At 44.4% G+C, this 26,116-nt stretch overlaps 1 pseudogene; it reads right to left on the bottom strand.

Annotated features, from left to right (window-relative positions):
* Positions 1 to 18,404: 18,404 nt before the first annotated feature.
* Positions 18,405 to 26,116, bottom strand: part of LOC120221521 — a 25,035-nt pseudogene continuing 17,323 nt past the window's right edge.

Here is a 26,116-nt window from a genome sequence, read left to right as displayed (position 1 = left end):
GATATCTCTGCTCTTCTTGGCCTTCTAATTTTAATTATTTCTTTCTTTATGGATTCTATTCCTTCTGTCTTTATTTTCCCAAAGGAAACAGTTCTCAATCTTCTATTCCATTAAAAATCTGCCATGTGCAATTGTGTCATCCCTGATGGTCTTCCCTGCAGATGACACAAATGGCCTCACAGTGGTCCAGTCAACTGGACAGCGTTCAGGAGCATGTGATGCCACGGGTCACTCTCTTTTGCACATGATACATTACTGGGTTGGTTTGCAACACACTACAGGCTCTGGTGTTCTTGGTCCTCTACTTTGTTATTATTTTTTTCCCCCCTCTCCTCTCCCTGTCTCTTCCCCTCTACTTTAAAATATACACTTTAGAGTGATCTTGTTAAGTCCCACAGAACAACTTGTTGGGGTTTTGTTTGACATCACATAGATTCTGTGGATCAGCTTGTGGAGAATGTTGAATCTTCCAATCCATGAACATGGTTTACCTCTCTATTTGTTTAGGTCTTTAACGTCTTTGAATAGCATGTGATCATTCTCACTAATACACACTTAATTGTACAATTTGTTGACAGTGTTGCAAATGGCATGGTTAAAAAAATTTTTTTTTGTTATTGGTATAGAAATGTAATTGAGTTTTACATACTTAAATATTTTAAATTTTGTACAAAATATAACAAAACTTACCATTTTAACTATTTTAAGTGTACAGTTTTACAGTGTTAAGTGTGTTCACATTGTTGGGCAACAGATCTCCAGATCTCTTTCATCCTGCAGAACTGAAATTCCACATCCAGTAAACAAAAACTCCTCATTTTCTACCCCTCACCTGGTCCCTGGCTCCAGCATGCTACTTTCTGTTTCTATGAATTTGACTGCTTCAGATATCTCATGTAAGTGGAGTCATACAGTATTGTACTTTTTGGTGACTGCCTTATTTCACTTAACATAATGTCTTTAAGGTTCATTCATATTATAGCATGTGACAAGATTTCCTTCCTTTTTGTGATTGAGTTTTGTGTTGATTTTATATTCAGAAACTTTGCTAAACTCTCTTATTATTTATACTAATTTAGAATCTTTTGGGTTTTCTTTAGAGCCAATTATTTCAATCTGCAAATCAAAGTTTTCCTTTTTCTTTCATAATACATATTTTGTTTATTTTTCTTGCCTATTGGTCTGGCAAGGACCTCTTGTGTTTTGTTAGTACCTTGTTAAATAGCAGTGTCAGTGGGCACTCCTGTTTTGTTTCTAATCTTAAAAGAAATACTTTCAAATGCTACACCATTAAATGTGATATTTACTGTAGGTTTTTTTTTTTTTTAAAGAAACCTTAATCAGAAATTAGAAATAAAGAAGTTCTCTTTATTCTGTTTTCTGAGTTTTCATTTAAAATCATGAATTGCTATTTTTAAAATCCTTTTTCTGCATATATTAAGAGATTGTTGAATTTTTTCTTTTATCTGTTAATGAATTATATAATGTTGCGAACGAAATGACACAAAGACAGGACACACACAAAGGACAGACACAGACACAACTCCCGGAGGAACAATTCTATGCAAGCCCCTCTTGCGGTTTATTTTATACCCCGGTAACTGGATACAAACCGAAATTTACAAAATGCATTCTTTTACAAAACAAGGGCAAGTAGCCAAACACATTCCAAGGACAGCGGGGAGCAAAGGGAGGAAGCGACCACAACATGTTTCCTGAGAGGCCTGCTCACAATTCCAGCCTCCTCCTTACTTCTAAGGAGGGCATGTTCCCTCGTTTGCGAGGGGACCATTAGCCTTGGATATTGTGTGCAGGCCTCCTGGCAGAGCATCCTGTTTGCAGGCATGCTTTGCCCAGGCAGGGAGCCCCGTGTGCAGGCACATCCCCGCGTCCCTAACCACGCTTTCTTGTGGTCACTGTCGGGCTCCCACATATAATTTTATTTTCTTTTTAAAATAATGTGTATTTTTAAATGTTTATTTTTTGGGAGAGAGGGGCAGAGAGAAAGGAGAGGCAGAATCCAAAGCAGGTTCTGCAGAGCTAGCCTTAGGGCTTGATCCCATGAACCGTAAGATCATGAATTGAGCCAAAATCAAGAGTCAGGCACTTAACCGACCAAGCCAGCCAAGTATCCCTATAACTACCTTCTATCATTAAACCAAATTTATGTTTCTTAAATAAACCCATCTTAGTCATGACAGATCAGTTTTTATATGTTGCTGGATGTGATTTGCTACCATTGTATTTCAGATTTTTATTCTTGAGTAAGATTGGTTTGTAATTTTCCTTTCTTGTATCATCCTTGCAGGTTTGGATATAAAGGTTATACTGGCCTCATAACGAACGGGGGAAGCTTTCTACCCTCATTTTTTTTTTTTTAACTTTTATTTATTTAAGTGATCTCTGCATCTAACATGGGGCTCCAACTCACGACTCCGAGATCAAGAGTTGTGTGCTCCTCCAACGAAGCCAGCCAGCCACCACTTTCTCCCTCCATTTCCAAACTGAGGCATATTGTGTAGAAACCTGAAATTTGCTCCTTGAATGGTTTTCATAAATCTCATTGGTAAAATTTGGCAGGAGTATTCTTTGTCATAAGAGTTTAAACTACTGATGCCATTTTAAATGGTTCTTGAGTCATTCAGTTTTTCTATTCCTCCTTGTGCCACTTTGGTGAGATCTTTCTCTAGGAATTTATACATTTCGTCTATATTTTAAAATTTATTGATAGAGGGGCGCCTGAGTAGCTCCGAGTGTCTGACTTCTGCTCAGGTCGTGATCTCGTGGTTCCTGAGTTCAAGCTGTCAGCCTCTCACTACAGAGCCCGCTTCAGACCCTCAGCCCCCTCCCTCTGTCTCTCTCCTACGTGTGCTCTCCATAACCCCCAAATAATAAATACATATAAAGTTATTCATTATATACTCTTATTATCTGTATACTGGAAGCTTTGGAGCTATGAAATCTCCTCTTTTGGTTCCTATTGTTAATTTTATTTTTAAAATTCTGTCTTTTCTAATATATGACTTTAGGCTGTACACTTTTTCTAAGAACTGTTTTGGCCACACCTCAAAGTATGTATATTGTTGTATCATTGTATATAAATTTCATTGTGATTTCCTATCTTTTAATGAATAATTTTTAAGTCTATATTTTTATTTAAATATTTAAAAGTCTATAATTTTCAAACATGGATTTTAAAGATAAATATCCGTTAGTTATTAATTTTTAGCTTATTTACATTGAGTCCCATAACAGGGGGTTTATGACATCAATCCTATGAAATATGTTGAGATGTCTTCTCTATCATGTAGTCAATTGCATAAAAGTGTAGGGGCGTCAGAAGAATGTGTATTCTGTAGTTTTCTATTTCCTTTTTTCTTATGGAGGTTTTTGTCTGCTTGTTCTCTCAATTACTGAAAAAAGTATGTTAAAATATCTCTCCAAGGCTGTGAGTTTATTAATTTCTTATTGTAATTCTGTTAATATCTGCTTTATATATTTTGAAGCTATTATTAAATGCAAACAAGTTCAGAGATATTATATCTTTGGGGGATTTTTGTATTGATATGTGATTTTTTTTATCTCTAATAATGCTCTTTAAATTTTTTTTAAGTTCATTTACTTATTTTTTGAGAGAGAGAGACTCAGAGAGCATGAGTGGGAGAGGGGTAGAGAGAGAGGGAGAGTGAGAATCCCAAGCAGGCTCCGTGCTATCAGGCCCACGTGGGGCTCAGACTCAAGAACTGTGAGATCATGACCTGACCTGAAACCAAGAGTTGTACACTCAATTGACCGAGACATTCAGGAACCCCTCTAATAATGCTCTTTACATATTCCATTTTATATCAATTAGCTTTTATTTGGTTAATATTTGCATGGCATATCTTTTTTCATTCTGCTATTATCAACCTAGTGTCCTTTTGCTTTGGATTTGTCTTTTATAAATAGCACATAGAGATTTAAAATTCTGATCAGATGATCTTTCTTAATTGGAACATTGAATTCATCCAGAAGTATTGAAATTACTAATGTATTTGTTATTTCTACAATCTCATTTTATGCTATTTTCCCATCTTTTCTGTTTCTTTTTCTAATCATAATTGATTGAAGTAAGTTTTCACTCATTTCATATTTTTCCCTAATTGGTATGTAACTCTGGAATCTATTCTATTCCTGCTATTTCAGTGGTTACCTTGGATATATTCACACACATATTGGATTCATTAGTATAAAGTCTTCAGCAATTTTTCCTTCTCTTGAATGAATAAGGACCTCAAAATACCTAATTCTGATCACCCCTTCAGAGTTTATTCATCTCTGTCAGGTTTTCTCTTTTTGGTTTCACAAATCACCATCATTATTATTTTATGCAGTAAATATATATTTCTATTTAGCCACTCATTTTACTACTGATTTGTTCAATTTTCCTTATGTCTGAAACTCATCTTTAAACATTTTCTTACCTTTTCATGGCAAATTCTCTTAGGTTTTATTTTTCCTTATTTTGTACTTGTTCTTGGAAGATAATTTTGGTGGGTTGAGTTTTCTCTCTGCTCATTTATTTTTTTTTTTATAATTTTTTTTTTTAATGTTTTATTTCTAGGAGAGAGAGAGACAGCGTGAGCAGGGGAGGGTCAGAGAGAGAGGGAGTCACAGACTGAAACAGGCTCCAGGCTCTGAGCTGGCAGTCAGCACAGAGCCCGACGCGGGGCTCGAACCCACGAACCGCGAGATCATGACCTGAGCGAAAGTCGGACGCTCAACCGACTAAGCCACCCGGGCGCCCCTCTCTGCTCATTTATTATCTGCTTTCTTTTTTGTTTATTTTTGTTTTTGAGAAATCAGCTGTTAAATTTTTACTCCTTTATACTAATTCCTCTTTTTGTTCTACAGCTTTTAAGATCTTGTCTTTGTCTTTGTTTTTCCACAGTTTCATTATTATGTCTCTAGAATTGGATTTATTTGTATCTAACCTGTTTGGGATTCATTAGTTGGAGTTCATTCGGTTGCTTTGAATCTGTGGATTGGTGTTTCTCCTCAGTTTTTTGTTTTAAGTTTATTTATTTATTTTGAGAGACAGAGAGCAGGGGAGGGGCAGAGAAAGAAGGAAAGAGAATCCCAAGCAGGCTCTGAGCTGTCAGCACAGAGCCCAGCATGGGGTTCTACCCCACAAAACCATGAGATCATGACCTGAGCCGAAACTAAGAGGCAGGTTGCTTAACCACCTGAGCCACCAGTTGGCCCATCTCCTCAATTTTGGAGAATTCTCATCCGTTGTTTCTGTAAATATTCCCTTGGCTTTATTATCACTTCTTTTCACCTCCTTTCTTTTCTTTCTGGAATTCTGCGTGTTAAGAGCTTTTCATTCTTTCTTCCCTGTCTCTTGACCTCTTTTCCAGATTTTCCATCTGTCTGTCTTTCTGTACTACATTCTGGGTAACTGCTTCTATAGTTCACTAATTGTCTCTGCAACTGTCTCTTTTTTGTAGTTAAACTCATTTGAGTTTAAATGCTTAATTATTGTATTTTATTTTAATTTATGTTTTATTTCATGTCTATATTCAGTTCTTCAGATATACTTGGTATTTTTATAGTCTCTTGCTCTTATAGTCTATCAGGTCACTTTATCATTAAACATATTACATATATATATATTTTAATATTTTTTATTTATTTCTAGGGGAGAGAGAGACACAGCGGGAGCAGGGGAGGGTCAGAGAGAGAGGGAGATACAGACTCTGAAATTGGCTCCAGGCTCTGAGCTGGCAGTCAGCTCAGAGCCCGACGCAGGGCTCGAACCCACGAAACGCGAGATCATGACCTAAGTGAAAGTCGGACGCTTAACCGACTAAGCCACCCAGGCACCCCTAAACATACTACATATATTTATTTTATGTTCTGTGGTTAGTGTTTCAATATTGGAGTCTTTTGGGGGCAAATTTTGATCTCTGTTTTCTTCTGGCTCCTGTTCATGGTGCCTGATTTCTTGTGTGTTTTGCGATATATATATTAAATATATATATTTAATTTTTTAATATATTTTAAATGTTTATTTATTTGAGAGAGAGACACACAGAGTGTGATCAGGAGAGGGACAAAAAGAGAGAGGGAGACATAGAATCAGAAGAATCAGGCTCCAGGCTTTGAGCTGTCAGCACAGAGCTCGACTCGGGACATGAACTAATGAACTGTGAGATCATGACCTGAGCTGGAGTCAGATGCTTAACTGAGTCACCCAGGTGCCCCATTGTGGGCTCCATGCCTAGTGTGGAGCACAATGCAGGGCTTGGACTCACGACCCCAAGATCAAGACCTGAGCTGAGATCAAGATTTGGATGCTCAAAGGGGCGCCTGGGTGGCTTAGTCGGTTAAGCGTCCGACTTTCGCTTAGGTCATGATCTCGCGGTTCGTGGGTTCGGGCCCCGCGTCGGGCTCTGTGCTGACTGTCAGCTCAGAGCCTGGAGCCTGTTTCAGTCTGTGACTCCCTCTCTCTCTGACCCTCCCCTGCTCACGCCGTCTCTCTCTCTCTCCTAGAAATAAATAAAACATTAAAAAAAAAAACTTAAAAAAATTTAAAAAAAAAATTTGGATGCTCAAAGGACTAAGCTACCTAGGCCCTCCTGTTTGTGATTTTTGACTGTCAGCTTATATTTCTGGAAATTTTTATCTGTGGACATATTTCAGGTGTCTAGGTTGAATTGAAGAAGGGTTCTTCTACAGCACATTTGCATTCATTTCCACCAAGTGCCTTAAGGTACTCTCTGCTGAGGCCATTTTAAACAAAAATATTAATTTGGAGGTTTTTTTTTTCCCCCATCACTCTGTGGTATGAATTTTGGATGCATACTCAAATGATAATTGATTTATTGTTTGAATATTGGGAGTATTGTTTCTCTCCACTCAGCACCCACATTCAAAGAAGGCAAATCTCCTTGAGTGTCCAGATGTGAACACTTATCTCCATTTCACCTTCACTGTATAGGTGAGGCTTTTAAACTCTCAGCTTTAGGCAGGTTTGGGATGGTTCCCCACTAAACTGCCTTCTGGAAGGCCATGAGAATAGAAGATAAATTTCACTAAGAATGGCAAATGCCCTTAAGGCAAAAGCTAGCATCAAAGCTCTTCTCATTTTTATGGGTTCTTATTTTTTTTAATTGTTATTTTTTAAGTTTATTTATTTATTTTGAGAGAGAGAAGAGAGGGTAAGAGGGAAGGAGCAGAGAGAGAGAGAGAGAGAGAGAGAGAGGATCCCAAGCAGGCTCCTCACTGTCAGTGCAGAGCCCCTCACGGAGAACCATGAGATCATGACCTGAGCCAAAATCAAGAGTCAGATGCTTAACCCACTTAACTGCTGAGCCACCCAGCAATCCTATTTTTATTTAGATTTTGTTTCTGAATATTTCTTACTAAATTGTTTGTCCACTGATATACTTTAAAAGGGTTTTCTTATTTTATGCAACATTTTGACTAGTTTCTGGTTGGCCAGAGTAACTCTTCTGCCAATGTTTATTTTTTCATTCAACAAGGATGTATTGAGAGTACCCTCTGTGTGCTAAGAATGATTTTACTGCCTCAGCTGCAGAGATGGACGAGTTCCACTCTCTGTCCTAAGGGAGTTCCCTACCCCAGCAGTTCAGAGGAAGTTATCTCAATTTACTTGGATACTTGTTTTTAATGGATGGATTTCATATCTACAATAAGATATATTATAAAAATACAGAACCCAGCTGCTAGCCCAGGAGTGAGGCTGTGATCTGAAGATCGGTGCTAGATGGGATATTAGAAACAGTCTAGTACAGGGGCGCCTGGGTAGCTTAGTCGGTTAAGCATCCGACTTTCACTTAGGTCATGATCTCGCGGTTCGTGGGTGCGGGCCCCGCGTCGGGCTCTGTGCTGACTGCCAGCTCAGAGCCTGGAGACTATTTCAGTCTGTGACTCTCTCTGTGACCCTCCCCTGCTCACGCTGTCTCTCTCTCTCTCATAAAAATAAAAAAAAAAAAAAAAATTAAAAAAAAAAAAAAGAAACAGTCTAGTACAGCACGTTAAAGTTTGTTACCTGGAGGTACCCCTGTGGGACTGCTGAGAACAGTCATGTAATTTATGTCCTGCCCAAAAAGGCCCAGACACGGGAGCCAGTGGGTCTTGAAATTCAGCCTGTGCTGAGCTTTCCAAGGTACCACCCTGTGTCTGGCTGTATCTGGAGGTTGAGACACTTCTCACTGGAACAAGGGCAGCATCTAGATTAGCAGACCTAGGGACATACATGTAGCCTAGGGAGTAAGGGGTACTTCCTTGTGGTCAGGGCTCTGGAGCCTACGCCAGTTTCATTATCCTTCCCAGAACATTCTCACCTTTCCTCATCTATGAATGGTGTCTTCCTTTTTTTTTTTAATGAATATAATTTATTGTCAAATTGGCTTACATACAACACCCAGTGCTCATCCCAAAAGTGCCCCCTTCAATGCCCACCACCCATTTTCCCCTCTCCTCCACCCCCCCCATCCACCTTGGGGGGTTGGAAAATAACCTCAGGTTATTTTCTGTATTTAAGAGTCTCTTGTGGTTTGCCGAAGTGGTGTCTTCCTAGACATTAATTTAAAAATACCCACATAAGGTTTTTGATGCTTTAAAAAATAAGACACAACCATAATATGGTCCCCTCCTCCCTTTAGTTCTGCAGAGGAAGTGCCAGAATTTCAAAAGGGAAGCTACTTGAAGCTTCGGGGATACAGTCAGAGAGGGCCGGGCAGGTGCCAGCCTCTGTGTGAGCCCTACTCACGGGGTGGAGGTGGCGTGCGGCCTGACACTCTGGCCTGGCAGGAGCTGCAGCTCTGAGCTGCCTGGACGAGAAGGAGGTGCCAGCCCTCTGGACGTTTTGTCCTTTGAGGCTTTGGGTTTCTTTTCTAACTTGTTGACTAAATGCCTCTTTTTATACATTTGTCTTTCATAAGAAAATATTCCCTCCCATATTATATCAATACAAATTTGAAAAATATTTCAAAATGAAAAGGAAAAACAGTCATCTGAAATACTATCTTCATGAAATAACCATGGGTTTGGTTACATGTTTTTATGCATCTCTTTTTAGATATATGATTTTATGGGCACCCAGCTGGCTCAGTTGGGGGAGCATGCGACTCTTCATCTTGGGGTCATGAGTTCGAGTCCCATATTGGGCATGGAGCCTACTTAAAAAGTAGATATATAATTTTATACATATGGGATCACATAATAAATGCTGATTTATTGATTATACTTTGAAATTTTGTGTTTTTACTTTTACTTTTTTACTGTGGTAAAAAAAATGCATAACATAAAATTTACCATCTTCACCATTTTTAAATGTACAGTTTAGTTGTGTCAAGTCCATTCACATTGCCCTGCAACCAGTCTCCAGAGCTGTTATCTTATAATACGGAAACTCTATTTCTTCTAAACACTAACTTACCATCCCTCCCCCAGTTCCCATCAACTGCCCTTCTACTTTCTATCTCTATGGATTTGACTCCTCTAGGGGCCTCATGCAAGTGAAATCATGCAGTATGTATCTTTTTACAGCTGACTTATATTTCTCATCATAATGTCCTCAAGGTTCATGCATGTTTTAGTATGTGTCAGAATTTCCTCCCCTTTTAAGGCAGTGATATTTTTTAAATGCGTTGTTTTTACTTTGTTTTTTTTTTCTCTCATTTTCCCCCTTTAACAATGCCCCCAAACAAGATTTTGGTATTAGTTTCAGTGTGCACAGTAGCTGGGTTTCCCCACCATCAAGAGGTTCTCCGTGGCTGGTGGGAAGTCCTGCAGTTCCATTCAGTCTGACACTGTGCACCTGGAGACAGCTTCAGGCCCCACAGGCTGGGGGCCCAGTCCCACAGGACAGCACCCCACCCCCCACCCCCCATCCATCAATCATAAGGTCGGGTTGTCACTTGTGCTTCAGACTGGCTGTAAATCAAAGATTCTCATGACCCCCTCTTTGGGTCCAAATAATTTGCTAGGGCAGCTCAGAGAACTCAGGAAACCCACTTACTCACTAAATTACCAATTTATTACCAAAGATATTAAAGGATAAGACTTAATAGCCAGATGTAGACACACATAGGGCAAGTCCTAAACAAAGGAAACTCTGTCCTCATGGAGTTTGGGAGCCTAGCATGGTGGTGTGTGGATGTGTGCTGATGCCCACCTGGATGCTCTCTGAACCCCATCCATTGGGTTTTTATGGAGACTCCATTACATGGGCACACTTGGTTAAGTCATTGGCTTCAGTGATAGATTCAACCTCCAGCCCTCCCCCACACCCCTGGAAATAAGGGGATTCTTGGTTGGTTCCTCTGGCAACCAGCCTCCATCCTTAGATGCTTTCCTAAAGTCACCTTATTCACATAAGCCCACCTGTGGGGAAAAGCACTGGTTATGGATAGTAAGACACCTTCTTTATGGCTCTGAAGCATTTTTCAGGAATTGAAGACAAGAGATGAAATATTAAAACAAAAGATGCTTCCATTGCTCTTCTTACTCAGGAAATTCCAATGTTATTGGGAGTTCTGAGCCAGAAACTGGACAAAGTCTAAGTATAAATGAGAAATATACTTTGGTCATCTGAATAACCAAAAATACATATTTCTTATTTCACAATATCATACTCTTTTTCTCTTTCAGTGTTGGGTTTTTAATATTTATCTTTATTGATTTTATCCCAAATGTACACATGAGGTATTGCAGACAGAGACAAGATTTCTTATTAACGACCTTAAATTAAGTAAATAACCAGTGTGTCAGGGGTGCCTTGGCTCAGCTGTTACCCTGGGCCAGGCCATATTCAAGGACCAGACATCCCAAGGCTAGAACAAGGAAAAATGATTTTTCTTTAGTTATAAAGGATATTTAAAAAGAGAGAACAGGCCCAAATGGAGTCACTTGTGCTAAGACCCAATCAGTAAATGAAGACTTAACACCCAACCCAACTGCAGTCTCAGCCTTTCTCAGGAAGGTGAACTTTAGCCAGTCAATCTGGAATTATCCAGCCAGCATTAGTGAGGTAATCGCTGATAGACCCTGCCTTTCCCCCATAAGAAGGTGATCTTGATTGAAACAATCCCCCCGTTTTGCTAGAAATGTTCTCTTCTTCTGCCTTCTTCTGTCTATAAAAGCCTTTGATTTTGTACAGCTCTTTGGAGCTCCTATCTGTTGGATGCGATTTGTGAATCGTTGAATAAAACCAACAAGATCTTTAAAATTTACTTTGTTGTTTGGGGCGCTTGGGTGGCTCAGTCGGTTAAGCGTCTGACTTCGGCTCAGGTCATGATCTCACGGTTCATGGATTGGAGCCCCACGTTGGGCTTTGTGCTGACAACTAGCTCAGAGTCTGGAGTCTTTTTTGGATTCTGTGTCTCCCTCTCTCTGACCTTCTCCTGTTCACACTGTCTCTCTCTTTCAGAAATAAATAAAACATTAAAAAACGTTTAAAAGAATTTTACTATGTTGAATTTTGTTTTTTAATAAGGGGAAGAGGTCCGTTGTCCTCTTTTCTTTTCTGAAAGAATCTCCTTGAAAGTATCATAGGCCTGAGCCCTAGCGACTCTCTTTGAAATGTGAATAAAATTTATCCAGGAAGCAAACATTGCTGGTAGTCTCCAGGGTTTAGGGCTCAGAGATGTCTCTAAATTCTGCATCTTCATCTCTTTTGAAGTATAAATGCCTAGCATGATAGTCTGCCAGTCTCCCAGGCACCTTGGGCATAACTTAAGGACCTACTCCAGATGGTAAGCACCCTCTCTTGGGAGATGAGAGAAATTTTATTATTATTTCTTGGATCAGAGCACTTAACTACACTAATGGCTACAAATATAATCCTCAAAGTATGTGAAAAGTCTAGGGAGGTAGGGGTTTTACTGCACCACTGAGCAGTGTCTTGCAGTTTTATTTTCCCAAACTCAAACAACCAGTGTTCATGACCTGAAATGCATTTTTCTGTAGTTCTTTTTATGTGCTTTATGCTTTAGGTGTATGGCTACATGTAAGATACAACATAGATGTTTTTGTACAATGTAATTCAATTATAAAAATGGGATCATGAAAGTTATTTCTCTCATTTTATTTTTTTCTCCATTTAGCCATATATCATGGAAATGCCTTCAAGTCAAGCTGGCAGGGATCTAAATCCTTGTTTTTAATGGCTAAATCTGTGTTTTAATGCTTCGCGGCAGGGGGAAGAGATAAGCAACAGAGAAACTTTAGTGAGCCCAGGGTCATTCGCAGTGCGACGTCCAAGGAGCTCTTTCCCCCATCCTCTGAGAGCCCAACTTCCCTGTCCCTGTCCTCCCAGAGTCCATGGGGAAGAAGGGAGGTGGCCAGAGTCACAGCTGTTGGACGGCTTTCTCCTGCCTTCAAGCTCAATACACAGCTTTCGGACAGAGACGGTTCCAGAGGGCTGTACCCCCCACCCCGCCGCAGGAGCGTCTTTCCCTCTTCCGGAAGTCCCGCCTCCGGAAGCTGCCCTGTGCCTGCCTGCGGCTCCCCTTCCGTGGTGCTCCAGGCTAAGGGAGCTTCCCCAAGCCAGGCTTTGCCGGCTGTGGCAGGGCTGGGGGTGGGGGTGGGGGTACGAATTCTAGGCCCAGGAATGGAGGGGTCCTTCTCTTCAGCTTCTAGTGGCTGTGACTGATTTCCTTCCGGGTTACTCGGAAGTGGGGTTGCTGATGACTCCCACCGGCCCTAGGCACTTCTGCCTCTGGGACTCTTTTCTCCACAGAAACTATTAAACATTATTATTTTGTGATGGTGTTAGCATAAAGACAAATGTAAACCAAGATGGATTCATTATTATATATTCATTACTATTATATTAAAATTTCTTGTGTGTTTTGAAAGAAATGAAAATGAATACATTTTCAGCAACTTTGGCATGGTGCTTCCTGAGCCTAATGGGTGCTCCCCGTATAGAGACCAGCACTTCACTTTGGGAATATTTTCTCTCTTTCTTTTTTTTAAATATATTTTAAATTTTATTTCTGAGAGAGAGAGAGAGAGAGAGAGAGAGACAACGTGAGCAGGGGAGGGGCAGAGAGAGGGAGACAGAATCTGAAACAAGCTCCAGGCTCCGAGCTGTCAGCACAGAGTCTGACGCGGGGCTCAAACCCACGAACCGTGAGATCATGACCTGAGTGGAAGTTGGACGCTTAACTGACTGAGCCTCCCAGGCGCCCCAGGAATTTTCTTCTCAAGAAAAAAACAGCTTAGTTTTTTCTTTAAAACACACACACACACACACACACACACACACACACACACAGAGCTTTATTGAGGAATTGGAATTAGGATCTCATAGAGATGCCTGCACGCTCATGTTCACTGAAGCATTACAATAGCCAAGATATGAAAACAATCCAAGTGACCATAAGTGGATGATGAATGGATAAAGAAGATGTGGTGCATAGATACACATGGACTATTACTCAGTGGTGAGAAAGAAGGAAAGCCTACTATTTGCAACAACTTGGATGGACGTTAAGGGCATTATGCTAAGTGAAATGTCAGAAAGAGAAAGACAAATACTGTATGATATCACTTACATACAGAATCTGAAAAAGTCAAAGTCAGAGGAACAGGGTAGAGTGGTGTTTACCAGGAGTTTGGGAGTGGGAGAAACGGGGAGACGTTGGTCAAAGAGCACAAACTTGTAGTTACGATTAACAGGTTCTGGGTATCTAATGTGCAGTATGGCCATTATAGCTAATACTGTATCATGTACAGTGTCATTTTAAAGTATACAATCCCTGGTATTTTGGGGGGGGGTTAGAACAACAGACATTTATTTTGCAGGCCAGAGGTCTTAAATCAGGTGTTGGCAGGGCCACATTCCCTCCAGAGGCTCCAGAGGAGAATTGGTTCTTTGTCTCTTTCAGAGTCTGGTGGCTTATTGCTTGGCTAGAGGCTGCCTGCTCCAGGCTCTGCCTTGGGTCACACTGCCTCCTCTTCTGTCTGTATCAAATCTCTCCCTGTCTCACTCCCTCCACCTCCCTTAAAAATTTGTAGTAAAATTCATGCAACATAAAATCAACAATCTCAACTATTTTTAAGCGTTCAGTTAAGTGATATTAAGCACATTCACATCGTCATGCAGCAAATCACTATCCATCTCCACAGTTCTTTTCATTTCTCTTTTTAAATCACTACTTTTTGAAAATGCATACTTATTTATTTTGAGAGGGAGAACACAAGTTGAGGAGGGACAGAGAAAGAGGGAGAGAGAGAGAATCCCAAGCAGATTTCATGCTGTTAGCACAGAGCACGACGTGGGGCTCGATCTCACAAACTGTGAGATCATGACCTCAGCCAAAATCAAGAGTCAGATGCTTAACTGACTGAGCCTCCCAGGAGCCTCAACAATTCTTTTCATCTTATAAAACTGAAACTCTGTCCCCATTAAACACTAACTCCCCATTCCCCTCTCCCCTAGCTCCTGGCAGCCACCATCTACTTTCTGTCTCTGTGAATTTGACTCCTCTAGGGACTTCATGTAAGTGGCATCGTATAGTTTTTGTCTTTTTGTGACTAGGCTATTTCACTCAGCATAATGTTCTCAAAGTTAAACCATTTGCCAGAATTTCCTTCTTTTTAAGTCTAAACAATATTCCATTATGTGAATACGCCACATTTTGCTTATCCATTCATACTTGGATGGACACTGAGGTTGCTTCCACATTCTGGATATGGTGAATGGTGCTGCTGTGAACATGGGTATATGAATATCTCTTTGAGCCTCTGCTTTCAATTCTTTATTCTCTCAGGTGCAGCAGTGGCAGCTCCTCTCCACTGTCCCACTAGATGTCGGGAGTGCCCTTGGGGTGTACAGTACAGTTGTCCCAGGGGTGCCATGGAAAGCTGTTCTCCTGGTGTGTGTGTGTGTGTGTGTGTGTGTGTGTGTGTGTGTGTGTCAGGGTGATGACTCTCACCGGCCAGGTCTTGCTCACTGGGTCGTCAGCTGGTGGGGTGCTTGGGGCAGAGAAAGAAGTTTCTATTCACAGGAAGATTTGAACAGGGACCAGTTGGGACCTTGAATGACAATAGGGTGAAGATTGAATGGCCAGCTGGTCAGGGGCTGTGTCCCACCCCATCCCCCGGGCACTGGCCAAGGTCTTTTGCTTGGTTCCTGCTCTCAGCCGCGTCACCCAGTGCCAGCTGGGCAATGCCCGCTGACCCCCTGTAGTGCTCCTCCACGTCGCCCACGCTGCAGCCTGCTTTCCTTCTCTGTCCTGTCCTGGTGTCCCAGGCTCCCTTCTGTCACTTTCACCCACACTAGAGGCTCAGTTATAACTGTACCTTAAGTTCACAGCAACACGAAACCAAGTTGAGTCAGAAGGGCTCAGTCTTAGTGATTGATGGGAGTAAAATGTCAATACCTGTATTTTGGTGTTTCTTTCACACATCATTAAATATGGAAATGAATACCTGTATTCTCTGTGAAAATTTTCAGGATTTAAAACATTAAAAAACCTGGAATTATGTAATATATTAAATATATTTTAAAAAATTAGAAACATGCAACAAAACATTGAATGAAACAGAAAAACTTCAAACACAAACATTAAACATGCATTATTATTCTAATCTAAATTAGTTGTTAACATTAGTAAAATATCAGACAAAAAGTAAATTAAATGTTATACAAAAATAAAGAAAATGTAACTTTGAAAATGAAGGTAAAATGATATTTTAAAGAAAGTGTCATCTTCATCAATAGTGCTGTCCTTGGGATGTGAATGTATGTTTTTCGTACAGTTTTCCAGCTGCTGAAAACACGGATTTTACACTGAGATCAATGTGGAGATGGCTGACACCATCTGCAAATAATCCCATTTCTTGTTTGATAAGTGATATGCTTTTGAATGTTTTTGAGGGCAGGAAGTCTTTATTGCTAATCGTATATAGTTTTGGTATTAAAGAATATCAATTTGCTTCATTTTCCTTAATTCATTTGTAGATAGGGGTTACAACATGGAGAAACTAGTATCAATTTTGGTGCTGAAATGTCCATCCATCACAGCTCAGAGATAAGAATAAATCTTGAGGGAGGGATTTTGCTCTGTTGGTTGGCATTTTCTTTCTTTTTTTGCAGATTATGAAGGTGTAGAAGGATATTTCCCAAAAGAGTAAGTCTTTGATTTGAAATTTTGTTATCACCTATAATTCTTAGGTACATCTCTATATGTAAATGATTAAAATTTCAGATTAAAAAAATACTGAAGTAATATTGCTATACCAATAAAAAATGCTAATATTCTGATACCTAAAAATTACACAAGGGGCACCTGGGTGGCTCAGTCAAACGTCTGGCTTCAGCTCAGGTCATGATCTCATGATTCGTGAGTTTGAGCCTCGCGTCGGGCTGAGCTGACAGCTCGGAGCCTGGAGCCTACTTCATGTTCTGTATCTCGCTTTCTCTCTGACCCTCCCCTGCTCACGCTGTCTTTCTCTCTCAGAAATAAATAAAAACATTAAAAATTAAAAGAAAACATTAAAAATATATTAAAAATTACACAATATGCCAGAATACTGAAATAGGGAAAACAGGCTTGTAATCACTTACCCTTTAAAACAAGCAAACAATCACATTCCTGACCAAGCAGGATGCCTCCCCGTGGCTCTCAGTCTCTCAGGAGAAGGAAGACGATGTTCCATGTTCACAGTCTGCCCTGGTGAAACCAACTCCAGAAATGGGTCAAAATTCCTTAATGCAATTCCCTAAAAATAAAAAAGCATTTGTTTTCTTACCAAATCTTCCTACAAATGTATAATTATCATTTTCGTGACAACATGCAGCTCTTTCCTGCTGATGCCCCTTAATTTTATTTTATTAAATTTTTTTTAATGTTTTATTTACTTCTGAGAGAGAGAGAGACAGAGAGACAGCTGTGAGCAGGGAAGGGTCAGAGAGAGAGGGAGACACAGAATCTGAAGACAGGCTCCTGTATCTGAGCTGTCAGCACAGAGCCCAACTCGGGGCTCAAACTCATGAACTGTGAAATCATGACCCGAGCTGAAATCTGATGCTTAACTAACTGAGCCACCCAGGTACCCCTGATGTCCCTTAATTTTAGACATTTAGATCTTTTCTGGGTGCTCTTTCCTCCAACCAGTTACAGATTATGTGGGGTGAATATATTCATAAATACAGTGTTTACTTGGGAGTTAGTCTCGAGAGTGTGAATCATTACCAGAAAAAGTTCTGTAGCTCAAGCCCAGCTCTGGCTTGTTATTTTATGTTCTGAGAAGGGTATCCTTCACACTCAGAGCCATGGTGTTAGTTTAGAAACACACAAATGTATGATCCAAAACTGATGTCGAAATTACTGAGTTTGGTAAGTAGAACTTCTCCAAGAAACTGAGAAAAGCCTTTAAAAAAAATCTGTGTATGTGTCTGCATATGCACATGTGCCTGTGTTTCCCCATTCCTCATCCCGGGTTTTAGGGGAAAATGCTCCTCCCTTTTAGTGCTCCCATCTGATGTCAGAACGCAGGGTTGGAAACGATGGAGCCCAAGGGATCAGGCTGCACCTGGGCCTGGAACCTGGATCCCTTTCTGCCACGTGGGAGGAGACTCTGACCAGCCTGCTGACTGTCCCATCGCTGGTCCTCTGGCTCCCCCTGCTGACCATTCACTGACCACTCAGCGCGGTCGACCGATGAGAGTGGCTGAGGTGGCGGGATTGCCCTGGGTTTGCCCGTGAGAACCTGATGGCCAGATGTTTGGACACTGGCTGGCCGGAGCAGAAGCCAGACCCTTCCTCTTCTCTTTAGAGCCATGCCGCACAGCCCTAGTGACGGGCAGCCCCACAGTGTAAGGAAAAAGTTGAATTAGACTTCTTCCACATTGCTGTTAAATTGTCTTTCTGCCAAATGCAGCTGGTTCCATAGCTTAAAATCTTATCCTGGCCTCTTCTGCTATGGATCGAATGCTGGCCCCTCCCCCCAATTCATATATTGAAGCCCTAATCCCCAGGGTGATGGTATTCAGAGGTGGGGGCTTTCGGGGGGTGATCAGGTTTGGATGGGGTCGTGAGAATGGAGCCCCTGTGATGGGGTTGGTGCCCTTCAAGGACACGCTCTGCCGGGAGAACTGAGAGCCGCTCACCTGCATGGCACTTGCGCTGGTCTTCTGGTCTTGCCGTGTCCATTCCACAGTTTGCTCGTGGAATCCCTTGTTTCCTGCAAGCCCACCCCAGGTGCAAATGTCACCTCCTTTGTGATATCTCAGACCCCAGGCACGGAGCTCCCACACCCCTCCATCCCGGCCCTTATCACACGGCAGGGTGACAGCCTGCCCCCCTTGCTTCCCTCCCGTCTCCTGATACCCACTGTGAGCTACCTGGATGGAGCAAGGGACCATATCATCCCACGTTTAGTTAGTACAGGGCCGGCACATAGTAGGTGTTTGACAAGCCTTTGTCGAAGGGATGAACACGCTTCCACACTGTGGAGTGTCGCAGGCTAAAGGGCTGGGCCAGTACCTGCGGAAGGGGTTTCATGCAGGACTCCCAACCCCACCAGTCATCATTTTAGGGATACGGTCAGGGCTCATTCTTGCTGCCAAGGGGCTGGTGGGATAACACAGCTCTGGGTGGGCACAGACCTGGAATGCCACTGTCACGTGAGCTCCAGCCCGGCAGGAGGAACCCTGGAGGGCGTGTCCCTGGTGCCCAGCACCGCACTCGGCCTAACGCAGGCTCCTGCTAACCCTAACCAGCTTACTGAGTGCACAGACTTCGTGAGGTGCAAATGGACATAAATGTGTTCTCCCCAAATGTTCTCCGATAACCCCCTTTTGGCCACCATTCTTCTCTACTCCGGAATGAAATCCTGCCGGTCCCACAGCCTTTCTAGTCACCCAGGTTTCAAACTTCAGATGAGAAGAGCCCCAGTCAGGCCGTCCCCAGCCCCCCCCCACCCCCTCCTCTTGGGGAAGTGGTGGTGGGAGGGGCCTGAGGGCAGCCTCTTCACCTTCCTTCCTTCCTGTGCTCAGGGGACCCAGTTCTCCCTTCCCCTCTTCCCAGTGTGTTTACAGACTGGCCTTGGAGTCCTGGTTGGGTGGTGGGGGTTTTTCTGGGCTCCCTTGCCTCCTTCGGTGGATCACTGGCAACTCCCTACCCATCAGCACTGCCCCTGACTTCCAACAGAAGTTTCCACATAGACTCCTGGCCTGGGCCAGCCTGCGTGGGGTCCACATGTGGCTGCCCAGCCAGTAAGGGGAGCCTGCTGTGCAGACCCTTCTCCTCATCTGCTTGGGGCTGGAAGCCTTACTCCTGCAGAATGTAGGTGCGAGTCAGGGGTCGTTTCCTGCATGCTCCAGTTCCACGGAACACAGCCCGCCCTCTCAGTGGTTCTCACTGGTGTTAGGATAGAGGGGAAGAGCCTGCCCAGCCCCCAACACCCCAGTTTACTCCTCTCTCTGAGCCTTTCCTACCTTTGAGGTGAGGGATGAATCATGTCACCGAACTTTGTGTTTGATTCACCTCCTCCTGAGAAGGTCGTCAAGAGCCTTTCTTCAAAATGTGTAGAAACAGGGGTGCCTGGGTGGCTCAGTCGGTTAAGCGTCAGACTTCAGCTCAGGTTATGATCTCACGGTTCGTGGGTTCGTGCCCCGCGTCAGGCTCTGTGCTGACAGCTTAGAGCCTGGAGCTTGTCTTTGGATTCTGAATCTCCCTCTCTCTCTGATCCTCCCCTGCTCATGCTGCTCATGTTTAAAAAACATTAAAAAATTTAAAAAAATGTGTAGAAACATAATACCCTTTGTGCTCAGCTTTGGGGTAACAGTCCAGCGGGAGCCCGTGGGCTAGCTCTCTCTGAGCACCCTGTTAGTTTAGGCTGTGGGATGAACACATGCATGGCTGGGTTTACACGCTGAATGACAGGCCTGCCACCAGGGGTATGAGGCTGTGCAGTGGAGGCCAGCCCAGGGGGCCCAGCTCGGGGTCCACAAAACAGACCTGGACTCGAACCCCGGCTCTCTCATTGTCTTTCACAATTGTCTCAACTCTAAAATAAGGACCATTGTGGAGCCTACCATTCAGGGGTGAGACGGACCAGGGCTGCTTCCGGGGAGACTCGGAAGGAACCCTAGTAGAGTAATTCGTGTTGGTGTCTCAGTTCCTCAGAGGTGGGGCAGCTGTGCCAGGGGGTGGGAGTAAGGTCAGGAGCTCGGGCTTCTTGGTTTGGCCAGAAGCATCAGGAGGAGGATGGGTGGGAGGCGGGACTCCGGGTGAGGGACTCAGCGTAGGGGAAGCCAGTTTCTGCCGCTGGGTGGGTGGCTGTCGGAGGAGAGAGTCAGAGACAAGTCCCTGTCGAGTGTGCTCCACCCGTCCTGGAGGTTGCACACTCAGTCTGAGGGGACAGCTGGCACTGTTGGCTTTTACGTTTGTGTGCGAGAGCAAGGGAGCGAGAGAGTGAGCAACTAGCCATGGGCCCCAGCCTCTGGAGAGTGGCCCTGGTGGGTCCTGTGGGCAGGGCAGGGGGTCCTGTGTCCTCTGAGCTCTAGTCCCAGTTCTTCCGGCCCCCATTCCTCCCCACGGGGTCAGCCTCTCTTCTTTGGCTGACCTGCACAGCGACCTGGGCCTCGGCCTAGGCAGCTGACTCACATTCTTTTGGTTTTCTTGCAAAAGTTTCTGCACCCCGCCCCCCACCTCCCCCAACAGCCGGGTCTTGGAAATGGAAACTCACTTCATGGAGCTGGTGAAGGAAGCCAGCTGCACAAAGCTGGCGAGTCTAACTGGACCAGATGTCTGATGTGAAAGGGCTCAGTAAGTTCAGAAGGCCCTGTGAGGGGCCATGGAGGCCAGCCGGCCCCTGGTGTCACTACTGCATTCATTTCCATCCACATAGGTCTGACCTAAAAATTAAAAAAAAAAATTGTAAACATTTTTATTTATTGTTGAGAGACAGACAGACCATGAACAGGGGAGAGGCAGAGAGAGGGGGAGACACTGAAGGAGGCTCCAGGCTCAGAGCTGTCAGCACAGAGCCTGAGGTGGTGCTCGAACTCACAAACTGTGAGATCATGACCTGAGCCGAAGTCGGACGCTCAACCGACTAACTCACCCAGGCGCCCCTGTCTCTTCCTCTCTTGACTGTTTCGTTCCTCACCCCTTGGGGGAACTTTACTTCCCCGTCTCCACCCCGTTCTGGTGGTGCTCCCAATTCTGCTGCCTCACTCTTACTTGTCCCAGCACGGGCAGGCATGTGACTGCGGGCCTGGCTGGCCCGTCGGCACTGCTCTCTGGTGCCGATGGCCCTGGCCAGCCTGCTGTGCTCCGTCTCTCCTGGCCTTGTAACAGAGGAGGCACCTGATAGATGGTGGCCGACTGGCCATCCTGACCTGGCTGCAGTGTGGCTCCGCGTAGGTGAGCGATGTAGCAAGATGGGGCTCATAGCTGAGAAGAAATTGTAGCTGGACACTGGAGGTTTAGCTCCAGGTGATGTGGTTTCCTAAAGGCAGGTTCTGAAACCATGTCAGGTAACTGACGGGTTTGAGAACATGAGGGAGAATTGGAAAAACTATTCAGGGGACGCCCTCCAAACTGACATCCTTTGGAATGTTGTGTGGAAGTGGACTTCTCTGGGTCTTTTGCTGTAACTATAAACTTTGCGTAAGCGAAGTGTCAGAACCCTCTTTTCTCCAAGCCTCAAACCCAGCTCTTGTGGATGAGGTCACTCTGACCTCAAAGACTGCTAAAGGTGGTCATGTGAGCTAAACTGGGCCAATCAGGATTCTTTCCTGGGGGAAAGATGCTGGGGGCTGCCACATGTGGATAATGAAAGCCTGAAAGCCAGGAATCATCTGCCTCCGCATGGAGGGCACCCTCCTAAGGTTAGGGAGAATGAGTTCTTCCAAAAAAGAAGTAAGGAATGGGGGGTTCCATCATCCATCCAGAAAACAGGTGGTGTTATTTGAGCCTTGGAATTTCCTGTGTTCTCCAGTGACGTGAGCTCTTTTTTTTGCTGAAGGGACAGTTTGGTGAGTTTTGTTCTTTCCAGCCCAGGGTCCTGACTGAGACACCCCCTCGGGGTCCTGACTGAGGCACCCCCTCAGGGGGCAGGCGCTGTATTCACATTCTATCACAACAACTCACACCCTCAGTGGTTCCTCTCCCCTCTCCCCACACTGTCTCCCTCCCCTCTGACCCTACAACTGGGGATAACTATGAGATTATTTTTGTATGAATGTCCTCTTCACCTATTTGGCTTTGTAAGTGACTCTGTGAGGGAGGTGGGCTTGGCAGGACAGGTGATCCCTACTCTACAGGTGGGGAGACAGGAACTCAGGGAGGTGCCTTGGTATGTCCATGGCTCAGGGCTGGGGGCGGTGTCAAGACACAAACCCCAGCATGCAGGTGCTGGCTCTGGGATGGGATGGCATGGTAGGGGGAGGGATATAGACCCGAAAAAAAACAGCTAATCTCCTTGAGACGTAGTTTCTTCAGATGAACAATAAGAACACATTACCCATCCCTCAAAGCTACCACGAGAGTGAAAAGAGGGTTTCCGGTGGAAATGGCATCTGGCCTGCAGCCCCTGGCACTGCCGCAGTCTCACGGGATGGCTCCCAATGGTAGGGAGAAAGACCACGTCTCCATACTAACCAGCGCCACAGACCACAGACACCAAATACAAGGACGGAGTAAATCCGGCAGCACTCTGCCTTTCCGTTTTCTCTTAGGAGCTTTTTCAGCCTGTGAAAATGTGGGAAAACACTGGTATCTGAGCAGCGGTGCTCCAATTCAAGCATGTTGCAGAATCACCTGAAGGGTTTGTGAAAACACAGATCACAGAGCCCACTCCCCAAGCTTCTGACACACTCAGGTAGGGCCGCGAATTTGCCTTTCTGGCAAGTTCCCAGGCTCTGCTGGTGTTGCCGTTCTGAGGATTGCGTTTTGAGAACTTTTGTCCTTGAGGGTCTGCTCCTGTCAAGTTCCAGAGACGGGGATGACATTTTGTGTTCTTCCCTACACTGGGCCTCACAGTAGAATCCTGGGCCCTCCCACAAACCAGGCCACTGGACCAGAGTCACTGGTTAGTGCAGAACCAGAAAAACACAGGGGTCACAATTTTGGTACTTGCATTTTAAAAAAAAATGCTTATTTATTTTTGAGAGAGAGCAGACAAGCACATGCCAGCAGGGGAGGGACAGAGAGAGGAACACAGAGAATCCCAATCTCATGCTGTCAGGGCAGAGCCTGCTGCAGGGTCCGAACTATGATCCGTGAGACCCTGACCTGAGCCTAAATCAAGAGTTGGATGCTTAGCCAACTGAGCCACACAGGTGCCCCTGGTACTTGCATTTTAAAAAGCTGGGGAGAGATGAAAAGTAATAAAGATGTGGAAGCATATATAATCCTTCTGTAAGCAGCACTCCCTTCCCCTGCCAGGGAGCCCACGTGGGATGATAGGGGTGCAGTTGCAGAGAGAACTAAGCTCACAGAATAAGCTCTAGCCCTGAGATGGCCCCTCTCAGAGCTGAGCAGGGCCAGCACCCCTCTGGCCCAGCAGGAGGGTGACATTGAGCCTGGAGACTTGGCTTAGCCTCTGATCCCACCCACCTCATGTGAAAGCCCCATCCTGCAATGGCTCCCACGGCTGGCTGGTGGGGGCCTAGACGTGGAGATGGGTTGTGGTGTTTAGAAGGAGTAGCCCTCTCCCCTTCCCTCAATGGGCAAGGAGGGAGGCTTCTTGTTACTCAGGGTTATCATCAACCAGGCAAGTCTCTTTCCGAGTTTACTTTATTTCTATATGTGCTTGTGATCCTGTCTTTCTATCTGAGGCAGCAGGACCCTAAAGTACTCCGTGGTCTCCCCAATATTTCAATATCTCATAAGAGAATGCAGCTACCAATGAGCCGTAGGATAGGAAGAAGGTGTAAGAGAGAAGAAAGAGGAGCCTGAAAGTGTTCCAAGGCATTAGGGCTGTAACAAGAATAGCAGCTGCCACGAGTATCTATTAAGGTTGTAGGATGTCATCCAGGGAGGGCCTGGGCCATCAGCACAGTTGAGGCAGGTATGAGAAGACATGAAAAACAACAAATAAACAACAATAATCTCAAATTTTCTCTACAGCTGTAGCATCTACCACGTGGATTGGCTTTTTATATCATTAAACAAAGTAAATAACACTAATATTCAAATATCTTCATGTGCTTGGGTGGTTCAGTGGGTTAAGTGTCCAAATCTTGATTTCTTTTTTTTTTTTTTTTTAATGTTTTTATTTCTAGGAGAGAGAGAGAGAGACAGCGTGAGCAGGGGAGGGTCAGAGAGAGAGGGAATCACAGATTCTGAAACAGGCTCCAGGCTCTGAGCTGGCAGTCAGCACAGAGCCCGACATGGGGCTTGAACCCACAAACTGCGAGATCATGACCCAAGCGAAAGTCGGACGCTTAACCGACTAAGCCACCCAGGCGCCCCCCAAATCTTGATTTCTGCTCAGGTCATAAGCTCATGGTTGGTGAGTTTGAGCCTCTAGTAGGGCTCTGCACTGAGAGCTCAGGGCTTGCTTGGGATTCTCTCTCTCTCTCTCTCTGCTCCTCTCCTGCTCGTGCTGTCTCTCTGTTTCTCAAAATAAAAATACAAACAAACTAACTAAAAAAAAGGAGAAAAAAACCACCCTCAAATATCTTCACTGAACACAAATAAATTAGAGGGTGAAATTATTGAAATTACAAAAAAAATTGGGTTATATAGAAAGGTCACAACACTTTCATATCATTAACAGAGGGGAAAAATTTAAAAACACAATTATTCCAAGTACTATGGATTAAGTATCAAGCACAGATTAAGATGAAGTGAATCTGAAGCTGTAATCATAAAAAAAGTTATTTTCTTGCTCTTTTTTTCTTTTTCTCCACTTGATTTTGAACAGGAACATGAAACCCCAGACACCTGCAACTTCACACCTGTCAGGCGCCAGTCATTATGCTAATCTGTTTATAAACATCATACTTAATCCTTGCAATTTACTATTGTCCTGTTTTTTGCACGGGAGGAAAGGGAGTTAGGGAAGGTTAATAAACAGCAAGAACGTGCTGGGAGCCGGCCTGATCCCGCACCTGGACTCCACCTCTGCCCTGCGTGGTCAACACTGCGGCACCAGTGCTTATTTACAACACAAAGAAAGAAAAGCTTCCCGAGCTGAACAATGTACGAGATCATGTAGACGCCTGCAGGGTGGCCCGACCTCGCGGAGGGCCCCTCCGCCCAGGCCCTGGGCGCCACAGGCCCTGGGCGCGGGCGCAGCCTTCCTGCCCAGGACGGGGGGCAGCCGGGACGGGGACGCGGAGGTGCGGGCGCGGGGAGGCTGGCGCCCCTGGGGCCGGGGTTGGGGTCCCGCCTCCCGAAGCCCTACAACTTTGGAGACACCGGAGAGGAAGAGGGCACAGAAGCGGATCAGGAAGAAAGGCGAAATCAGGAGACGCAGGGAAGCGGTGTCGGCCTCCCCGCCTGGGTCTCCCGTAGGGGCCGCTTCCAGGAGCCCCGGGTCCCTCCAGGGCCCGACGTGCCAGGCGCTGCAGTGTCTCCCACGGCCCTGGGTTCAGAGCAGGGAGCGAGCAGAGGTGGTAGACTTTTACAGCAGAAATAAGGAACGAAAAGAGAAGCCGGACCAAGACGAGAGAGCACACAGATCAAAACTAGGACCCTTGAGGAAGAGGTGCATATACAAGAATTTAGCTCAGAGGAGGCTCGCTTGGGAGTGCACCAGGTTGGGATCGCAGGTTATGCAGAAGGAATGGGTCCTGGAAGGTGCTGAGCTTCCTAATAATGGTTACATGAATCTCAAGTTCTTCTAGGAGCAGATGAAAGAAAAAAAGACAGGAAAGGAAGAAAAAAGAAGGGCCCAGGACAGGGACAGTTTCTTAGTTTTTCTTTCTTTCTTTCTTTCTTTCTTTCTTTCTTTCTTTCTTTCTTTCTTTCTTTCTCTCTCTCTTTCTCTCTTTCTCTCTTTCTCTCTTTCTCTCTTTTTTTAAATTTTTAATGTTTTTTATTTATTTCTGAGAGAGAGAGAGCGAGAGAGTGTGAGCAGGGGAGGGTCAGATAGAGGGGGAGACAGAGAATCCGAAACAGGCTCCAGGCTCTGA

This window comes from Hyaena hyaena, unplaced genomic scaffold, assembly GCF_003009895.1.
Source record: "Hyaena hyaena isolate Hyena2069 unplaced genomic scaffold, ASM300989v1 scaffold_783, whole genome shotgun sequence".
NCBI lineage: Eukaryota > Metazoa > Chordata > Mammalia > Carnivora > Hyaenidae > Hyaena > Hyaena hyaena.
The sequence above is the reverse complement of the archived record's forward strand: the minus strand, read 5'-3'. Positions and strand labels throughout refer to the sequence as shown.